Genomic DNA, 10,000 nt, shown 5'->3' with positions numbered 1-10,000 from the left:
GAGGCCGAGTGCGGCCGGGAAAGAGGCCACTCGGTCGGATTGAAAACTTGGAGTTTGCAGCGCCGGAAGGGGCCGGCGAGGAGGCCGAGTGCGGCCGGGAAAGAGGCCACTCGGTCGGATTGGGAGTTTGAAAAAAATCCCCCATTCATTTCCAATGGCGGAGGTACCAGGGGCAAGGCTGGGGGTACCAGGGGCGAAGCTGGCTGGGGGTACCAGGGGTAAGGCTGAGGGTACCAGGGGTGCCGCTGGGGGTACCAGGGGTAAGGCTGAGGGTACCAGGGGTGCCGCTGAGGGTACCAGGGGTGCCGCTGGGGGTACCAGGGGTGCCGCTGAGGGTACCAGGGGTGCCGCTGAGGGTACCAGGGGTAGGGCTGGAGGTACCAGGGGTGCCGCTGGGGGTACCAGGGGTAAGGCTGAGGGTACCAGGGGTGCCGCTGGGGGTACCAGGGGTAAGGCTGAGGGTACCAGGGGTGCCGCTGGGGGTACCAGGGGTAAGGCTGAGGGTACCAGGGGTGCCGCTGGGGGTACCAGGGGTGCCGCTGAGGGTACCAGGGGTAGGGCTGGAGGTACCAGGGGTGCCGCTGAGGGTACCAGGGGTAAAGAGCGGGCCGGCCCGGCGGGCGAGTGTGGCCGGGAAAGAGGCCTCTCGGTCGGATTGGGAGTTTGAAAAAAATCCCCCATTCATTTCCAATGGCGGAGGTACCAGGGGCAAGGCTGGGGGTACCAGGGGTAAAGAGCGGGCCGGCCCGGCGGGCGAGTGTGGCCGGAAAAGGGGCCTCTTGGTCGGATTGGGAGTTTGAAAAAATTCCCCCATTCATTTTCAATGGCGGGGGTACCAGGGGTAGAGCTGGGGGTACCAGGGGTAAAGAGCGGGCCGGCCCGGCGTGCGAGTTTGGCCGGAAAAGGGGCCTCTTGGTCGTATTGGGAGTTTGAAAAAATTCCCCCATTCATTTTCAATGGCGGAGGTACCAGGGGCAAGGCTGGGGGTACCAGGGGCGAAGCTGGCTGGGGGTACCAGGGGTAAGGCTGAGGGTACCAGGGGTAAGGTTGAGGGTACCAGGGGTGTTGCTGGGGGTACCAGGGGTCACCATTCATTTTCAATGGGGGAGGTACCAGGGGCAAGGCTGGGGGTACCAGGGGTGTTGCTGGGGGTACCAGGGGTAAAGAGCGGGCCGGCCCGGCGGGCGAGTGTGGCCGGAAAAGGGGCCTCTTGCTCGGATTGGGAGTTTGAAAAAATTCCCCCATTCATTTTCAATGGCAGATGTACCAGGGGTCGGTGTCCGCCAGACGGCGGTGTGGTAGGCAAAAGGCGGGCCGGCTCGGCGAGCGTGCGTGCCCGGGAAAAAGGCCTCTTGGCCGGCGTGAGAGTTTAATAATAGCGGGCCGGCTCATCGAGCGTGCGTGCCCGGGAAAAGGGCCTCTTGGCCGGCGTGAGAGTTTAATAATAGCGGGCCGGCCCGGCGAGCGTGCGTGCCCGGGAAAAAGGCCTCCTTGCAGGCGTGAGCGTTTAATAATAGCGGGCCGGCCCGGCGAGCGTGCGTGCCCGGGAAAAAGGCCTCCTTGCAGGCGTGAGAGTTTAATAATAGCGGGCCGGCCCGGCGAGCGTGCGTGCCCGGGAAAAAGGCCTCCTTGCAGGCGTGAGAGTTTAATAATAGCGGGCCGGCTCGGCGAGCGTGCGTGCACGGGAAAAAGGCCTCTTGGCCGGCGTGAGAGTTTAATAATAGCGGGCCGGCCCGGCGAGCGTGCGTGCCCGGGAAAAAGGCCTCCTTGCAGGCGTGAGAGTTTAATAATAGCGGGCCGGCTCATCGAGCGTGCGTGCCCGGGAAAAGGGCCTCCTTGCAGGCGTGAGAGTTTAATAATAGCGGGCCGGCTCTGCGAGCGTGCGTGCCCGGGAAAAGGGCCTCTTGGCCGGCCTGAGCGTTTAATAATAGCGGGCCGGCTCATCGAGCGTGCGTGCCCGGGAAAAGGGCCTCTTGGCCGGCCTGAGCGTTTAATAATAGCGGGCCGGCCCCGCGAGCGTGCGTGCCCGGGAAAAAGGCCTCCTTGCAGGCGTGAGAGTTTAATAATAGCGGGCCGGCTCATCGAGCGTGCGTGCCCGGGAAAAGGGCCTCCTTGCAGGCGTGAGAGTTTAATAATAGCGGGCCGGCTCGGCGAGCGTGCGTGCCCGGGAAAAAGGCCTCTTGGCCGGCGTGAGAGTTTAATAATAGCGGGCCGGCCCCGCGAGCGTGCGTGCCCGGGAAAAAGGCCTCCTTGCAGGGGTGAGAGTTTAATAATAGCGGGCCGGCCCGGCGAGCGTGCGTGCCCGGGAAAAGGGCCTCTTGGCCGGCCTGAGCGTTTAATAATAGCGGGCCGGCCCGGCGAGCGTGCGTGCCCGGGAAAAAGGCCTCTTGGCCGGCTTGGGGGATTGAAAAAAAATCCCCCATTCATTTTCAACGGGAGGGGTCGGCGGTACCGCTTGGTGTCCGCCAGACGGCGGTGTGGTAGGCAAATGGCGGGCCTGCACGGCGAGCGTGCGTGCCCGGGAAAAAGGCCTCCTTGCAGGCGTGAGAGTTTAATAATAGCGGGCCGGCCCGGAGAGCGTGCGTGCCCGGGAAAAAGGCCTCTTGGCCGGCGTGAGAGTTTAATAATAGCGGGCCGGCCCGGCGAGCGTGCGTGCCCGGGAAAAAGGCCTCCTTGCAGGCGTGAGCGTTTAATAATAGCGGGCCGGCTCATCGAGCGTGCGTGCCCGGGAAAAGGGCCTCTTGGCCGGCGTGAGAGTTTAATAATAGCGGGCCGGCTCATCGAGCGTGCGTGCCCGGGAAAAAGGCCTCTTGGCCGGCTTGGGGGATTGAAAAAAAAATCCCCCATTCATTTTCAACGGGAGGGGTCGGCGGTACCGCTTGGTGTCCGCCAGACGGCGGTGTGGTAGGCAAATGGCGGGCCTGCACGGCGAGCGTGCGTGCCCGGGAAAAAGGCCTCCTGGCCGGCGTGAGAGTTTAATAATAGCGGGCCGGCTCTGCGAGCGTGCGTGCCCGGGAAAAAGGCCTCCTTGCAGGCGTGAGCGTTTAATAATAGCGGGCCGGCTCATCGAGCGTGCGTGCCCGGGAAAAGGGCCTCTTGGCCGGCGTGAGAGTTTAATAATAGCGGGCCGGCTCATCGAGCGTGCGTGCCCGGGAAAAAGGCCTCTTGGCCGGCTTGGGGGATTGTAAAAAAAAATCCCCCATTCATTTTCAACGGGAGGGGTCGGCGGTACCGCGTGGTGTCCGCCAGACGGCGGTGTGGTAGGCAAATGGCGGGCCTGCACGGCGAGCGTGCGTGCCCGGGAAAAATGCCTCCTGGCCGGCGTGAGAGTTTAATAATAGCGGGCCGGCTCATCGAGCGTGCGTGCCCGGGAAAAAGGCCTCCTTGCAGGCGTGAGAGTTTAATAATAGCGGGCCGGCTCGGCGAGCGTGCGTGCCCGGGAAAAAGGCCTCCTTGCAGGCGTAAGAGTTTAATAATAGCGGGCCGGCTCATCGAGCGTGCGTGCCCGGGAAAAAGGCCTCTTGGCCGGCTTGGGGGATTGAAAAAAAATCCCCCATTCATTTTCAACGGGAGGGGTCGGCGGTACCGCTTGGTGTCCGCCAGACGGCGGTGTGGTAGGCAAATGGCGGGCCTGCACGGCGAGCGTGCGTGCCCGGGAAAAATGCCTCCTGGCCGGCGTGAGAGTTTAATAATAGCGGGCCGGCTCGGCGAGCGTGCGTGGCCGGGAAAAAGGCCTCTTGGCCGGCGTGAGAGTTTAATAATAGCGGGCTGGCTCGGCGAGCGTGCGTGCCCGGGAAAAGGGCCTCTTGGCCGGCGTGAGAGTTTAATAATAGCGGGCCGGCTCAGCGAGCGTGCGTGCCCGGGAAAAAGGCCTCCTTGCAGGCGTGAGAGTTTAATAATAGCGGGCCGGCTCATCGAGCGTGCGTGCCCGGGAAAAGGGCCTCTTGGCCGGCGTGAGAGTTTAATAATAGCGGGCCTGAGAGTTTAATAATAGCGGGCCGGCTCGGCGAGCGTGCGTGCCCGGGAAAAGGGCCTCTTGGCCGGCGTGAGAGTTTAATAATAGCGGGCCGGCTCATCGAGCGTGCGTGCCCGGGAAAAGGGCCTCTTGGCCGGCGTGAGAGTTTAATAATAGCGGGCCGGCCCGGCGAGCGTGCGTGCCCGGGAAAAAGGCCTCCTTGCAGGCGTGAGAGTTTAATAATAGCGGGCCGGCTCCGCGAGCGTGCGTGGCCGGGAAAAAGGCCTCTTGGCCGGCGTGAGAGTTTAATAATAGCGGGCCGGCTCATCGAGCGTGCGTGCCCGGGAAAAGGGCCTCTTGGCCGGCGTGAGAGTTTAATAATAGCGGGCCGGCTCATCGAGCGTGCGTGCCCGGGAAAAGGGCCTCTTGGCCGGCGTGAGAGTTTAATAATAGCGGGCCGGCCCGGCGAGCGTGCGTGCCCGGGAAAAAGGCCTCCTTGCAGGCGTGAGAGTTTAATAATAGCGGGCCGGCCCGGCGAGCGTGCGTGCCCGGGAAAAAGGCCTCCTTGCAGGCGTGAGAGTTTAATAATAGCGGGCCGGCCCGGCGAGCGTGCGTGCCCGGGAAAAAGGCCTCCTTGCAGGCGTGAGAGTTTAATAATAGCGGGCCGGCTCCGCGAGCGTGCGTGGCCGGGAAAAAGGCCTCTTGGCCGGCGTGAGAGTTTAATAATAGCGGGCCGGCTCATCGAGCGTGCGTGCCCGGGAAAAGGGCCTCTTGGCCGGCGTGAGAGTTTAATAATAGCGGGCCGGCTCATCGAGCGTGCGTGCCCGGGAAAAGGGCCTCTTGGCCGGCGTGAGAGTTTAATAATAGCGGGCCGGCCCGGCGAGCGTGCGTGCCCGGGAAAAAGGCCTCCTTGCAGGCGTGAGAGTTTAATAATAGCGGGCCGGCCCGGCGAGCGTGCGTGCCCGGGAAAAAGGCCTCCTTGCAGGCGTGAGAGTTTAATAATAGCGGGCCGGCTCATCGAGCGTGCGTGCCCGGGAAAAGGGCCTCTTGGCCGGCGTGAGAGTTTAATAATAGCGGGCCGGCTCATCGAGCGTGCGTGCCCGGGAAAAGGGCCTCTTGGCCGGCGTGAGAGTTTAATAATAGCGGGCCGGCCCGGCGAGCGTGCGTGCCCGGGAAAAAGGCCTCCTTGCAGGCGTGAGAGTTTAATAATAGCGGGCCGGCCCGGCGAGCGTGCGTGCCCGGGAAAAAGGCCTCCTTGCAGGCGTGAGAGTTTAATAATAGCGGGCCGGCTCCGCGAGCGTGCGTGCCCGGGAAAAAGGCCTCCTTGCAGGCGTGAGAGTTTAATAATAGCGGGCCGGCCCGGCGAGCGTGCGTGCCCGGGAAAAAGGCCTCCTTGCAGGCGTGAGAGTTTAATAATAGCGGGCCGGCTCCGCGAGCGTGCGTGCCCGGGAAAAAGGCCTCCTTGCAGGCGTGAGAGTTCAATAATAGCGGGCCGGCCCGGCGAGCGTGCGTGCCCGGGAAAAAGGCCTCCTTGCAGGCGTGAGAGTTTAATAATAGCGGGCCGGCCCGGCGAGCGTGCGTGCCCGGGAAAAAGGCCTCTTGGCCGGCGTGAGAGTTTAATAATAGCGGGCCGGCCCCGCGAGCGTGCGTGCCCGGGAAAAAGGCCTCCTTGCAGGGGTGAGAGTTTAATAATAGCGGGCCGGCCCGGCGAGCGTGCGTGCCCGGGAAAAAGGCCTCTTGGCCGGCGTGGGAGATTGAAAAAATTCCCCCATTCATTTTCAATGGCGGGGGTACCAGGGGTAGAGCTGGGGGTACCAGGGGTAAAGAGCGGGCCGGCCCGGCGTGCGAGTTTGTCCGGAAAAGAGGCCTCTTGGTCGGATTGGGAGATTGAAAAAATTCCCCCATTCATTTTCAATGGCGGGGGTACCAGGGGTAGAGCTGGGGGTACCAGGGGTAAAGAGCGGGCCGGCCCGGCGTGCGAGTTTGGCCGGAAAAGAGGCCTCTTGGTCGGATTGGGAGATTGAAAAAATTCCCCCATTCATTTTCAATGGCGGGGGTACCAGGGGTAGAGCTGGGGGTACCAGGGGTAAAGAGCGGGCCGGCCCGGCGTGCGAGTTTGGCCGGAAAAGAGGCCTCTTGGTCGGATTGGGAGATTGAAAAAATTCCCCCATTCATTTTCAATGGCGGGGGTACCAGGGGTAGAGCTGGGGGTACCAGGGGTAAAGAGCGGGCCGGCCCGGCGTGCGAGTGTGGCCGGGAAAGAGCCCTCCTGGCCGGCCTGGGAGATTGAAAAAAATTCCCCCATTCATTTTCAATGGCGGGGGTACCAGGGGTAAAGAGCGGGCCGGCCCAGCGTGCGAGTTTGGCCGGGAAAGGGGCCTCCTGGCCGGCCTGGGGGATTAAAAAAATTCCCCCATTCATTTTCAATGGCGGGGGTACCAGGGGTAGCAGTACCGATTTTGGTCGTTAGGGGCGCTGTAGTAGGTAAACCAGATATGCGGAGTTAGGGGGTCAAGAAGGCGAAAGGCTTAGAAAGTGACCGTTCACCAAAATACTTTCCGAAACGTATATAGGGGGGCATGTGTCGGACGAGTCACCATGCTTTCTCGATGCTGGAGGTACCAGGGGCACAAAGTTGGCCGGGAAAGATGCCTCTTAGGCGGATTGAAAGCATGAGAAAATGCCCCCCATTCATTTTCAATGGCGGAGAGCGGGCCGGCCCCGCAGCCGAGTGTGGCCGGCGGAGAGGCGTCTCGGTCGGATGAATGAAGCGTGGAGCCGGCCTCTGACGGCGGAGCTCCGCACTTTCGAATATTTTCTATCTCCCCCTCCGGGCGGTCGACGGCAGTTGGGAAGGCCGCCCGAGAGGCGCCCGGGGCGGATACCTCGGGCGAAAAGCCGGCCTCTGACGGCGGAGCTCCGCACTTTCGAATATTTTCTATTTCCCCCTCCGGGCGGCCGACGGCAGTTGGGAAGGCCGCCCGAGAGGCGCCCGGGGCGGATACCTCGGGCGAAAAGCCGGCCTCTGACGGCGGAGCTCCGCACTTTCGAATATTTTCTATTTCCCCCTCCGGGCGGCCGACGGCAGTTGGGAAGGCCGCCCGAGAGGCGCCCCGGGGCGGATACCTCGGGCGAAAAGCCGGCCTCTGACGGCGGAGCTCCGCACTTTCGAATATTTTCTATTTCCCCCTCCGGGCGGCCGACGGCAGTTGGGAAGGCCGCCCGAGAGGCGCCCGGGGCGGATACCTCGGGCGAAAAGCCGGCCTCTGACGGCGGAGCTCCGCACTTTCGAATATTTTCTATTTCCCCCTCCGGGCGGCCGACGGCAGTTGGGAAGGCCGCCCGAGAGGCGCCCGGGGCGGATACCTCGGGCGAAAAGCCGGCCTCTGACGGCGGAGCTCCGCACTTTCGAATATTTTCTATTTCCCCCTCCGGGCGGCCGACGGCAGTTGGGAAGGCCGCCCGAGAGGCGCCCGGGGCGGATACCTCGGGCGAAAAGCCGGCCTCTGACGGCGGAGCTCCGCACTTTCGAATATTTTCTATTTCCCCCTCCGGGCGGCCGACGGCAGTTGGGAAGGCCGCCCGAGAGGCGCCCGGGGCGGATACCTCGGGCGAAAAGCCGGCCTCTGACGGCGGAGCTCCGCACTTTCGAATATTTTCTATTTCCCCCTCCGGGCGGCCGACGGCAGTTGGGAAGGCCGCCCGAGAGGCGCCCCGGGGCGGATACCTCGGGCGAAAAGCCGGCCTCTGACGGCGGAGCTCCGCACTTTCGAATATTTTCTATTTCCCCCTCCGGGCGGCCGACGGCAGTTGGGAAGGCCGCCCGAGAGGCGCCCCGGGGCGGATACCTCGGGCGAAAAGCCGGCCTCTGACGGCGGAGCTCCGCACTTTCGAATATTTTCTATTTCCCCCTCCGGGCGGCCGACGGCAGTTGGGAAGGTCGCCCGAGAGGCGCCCCGGGGCGGATACCCCGGGCGAAAAGCCGGCCTCTGACGGCGGAGCTCCGCACTTTCGAATATTTTCTATTTCCCCCTCCGGGCGGCTGACGGCAGGTGGGAAGGCCGCCCATTCATTTTCAATGGCGGAGGTACCAGGGGTGCCGCTGAGGGTACCAGGGGTGCCGCTGAGGGTACCAGGGGTGCAGCTGAGGGTACCAGGGGTGCCGCTGAGGGTACCAGGGGTGCCGCTGAGGGTACCAGGGGTACGGCTGAGGGTACCAGGGGTGCCGCTGAGGGTACCAGGGGTGCCGCTGAGGGTACCAGGGGTGCCGCTGAGGGTACCAGGGGTGCCGCTGAGGGTACCAGGGGTGCGGCTGAGGGTACCAGGGGTACGGCTGAGGGTACCAGGGGTGCCGCTGAGGGTACCAGGGGTGCCGCTGAGGGTACCAGGGGTGCGGCTGAGGGTACCAGGGGTAAGGCTGAGGGTACCAGGGGTAAGGCTGAGGGTACCAGGGGTGCCGCTGAGGGTACCAGGGGTGCGGCTGAGGGTACCAGGGGTAAGGCTGAGGGTACCAGGGGTGCGGCTGAGGGTACCAGGGGTACGGCTGGAGGTACCAGGGGTAAGGCTGGAGGTACCAGGGGTAAGGCTGGAGGTACCAGGGGTAAGGCTGGAGGTACCAGGGGTTAGGCTGGAGGTACCAGGGGTAAGGCTGGGGGTACCAGGGGTAAGGCTGAGGGTACCAGGGGCGAAGCTGGCTGGGGGTACCAGGGGTTGGGCTGAGGGTACCAGGGGTTGGGCTGAGGGTACCAGGGGTAAGGCTGAGGGTACCAGGGGCGAAGCTGGCTGGGGGTACCAGGGGTGTTGCTGAGGGTACCAGGGGTGCCGCTGAGGGTACCAGGGGTTAGGCTGGGGGTACCAGGGGTTGAGCTGAGGGTACCAGGGGTAAGGCTGAGGGTACCAGGGGTGTTGCTGGGGGTACCAGGGGTCGCCATTCATTTTCAATGGGGGAGGTACCAGGGGTAGGGCTGGGGGTACCAGGGGTAAAGAGCGGACCGGCTCGCCGGCCGAGCGTGGCCGAAAAAGAGGCCTCCTGGCCGGATTGAGAAATTAAAAAAATTCCCCCATTCATTTTCAATGGCGGGGGTACCAGGGGTATGCAGTACCGATTTTGGTCGTTAGGGGCGCTGTAGTAGGTAAACCAGATATGGGGAGTTAGGGGGTCAAGAAGGCTAAAAGGCTTAGAAAGTGAGCGTTCACCAAAATACTTTCCGAAACGTATATAGGTGAGCATGTTTTGAATGGGTGACCTCCAGGGCGACACAGGGGAGGCCCCTAAGAGTATAATCAGACCATCGTGAGGGTGTTTCCAGCCACCCAAAAGCACTGGAACGGCCTCTGACGGCGGAGCTCCGCACTATCGAATATTTTCTATTTCCCCCTCCAGGCGGTCGACGGCAGTTGGGAAGGCCGCCCGAGAGGCGCCCGGGGCGGATACCCCGTGCGAAAACCCGGCCTCTGACGGCGGAGCTCCGCACTTTCGAATATTTTCTGTTTCCCCCTCCGGGCGGTCGACGGCAGTTGGGAAGGCCGCCCGAGAGGCGCCCGGGGCGGATACCCCGTGCGAAAACCCGGCCTCTGACGGCGGAGCTCCGCACTTTCGAATATTTTCTGTTTCCCCCTCCGGGCGGTCGACGGCAGTTGGGAAGGCCGCCCGAGAGGCGCCCGGGGCGGATACCCCGTGCGAAAACCCGGCCTCTGACGGCGGAGCTCCGCACTTTCGAATATTTTCTGTTTCCCCCTCCGGGCGGTCGACGGCAGTTGGGAAGGCCGCCCGAGAGGCGCCCGGGGCGGATACCCCGTGCGAAAAGCCGGCCTCTGACGGCGGAGCTCCGCACTTTCGAATATTTTCTGTTTCCCCCTCCGGGCGGTCGACGGCAGTTGGGAAGGCCGCCCGAGAGGCGCCCGGGGCGGATACCCCGTGCGAAAACCCGGCCTCTGACGGCGGAGCTCCGCACTTTCGAATATTTTCTGTTTCCCCCTCCGGGCGGTCGACGGCAGTTGGGAAGGCCGCCCGAGAGGCGCCCGGGGCGGATACCCCGTGCGAAA

Source organism: Hippocampus guttulatus, chromosome 21 (assembly GCF_054856545.1).
Source record: "Hippocampus guttulatus isolate MCC_2025c chromosome 21, RoL_Hgut_1.0, whole genome shotgun sequence".
Taxonomy (NCBI): Eukaryota; Metazoa; Chordata; class Actinopteri; order Syngnathiformes; family Syngnathidae; genus Hippocampus; species Hippocampus guttulatus.
Note: the sequence above shows the minus strand (reverse complement) of the source record.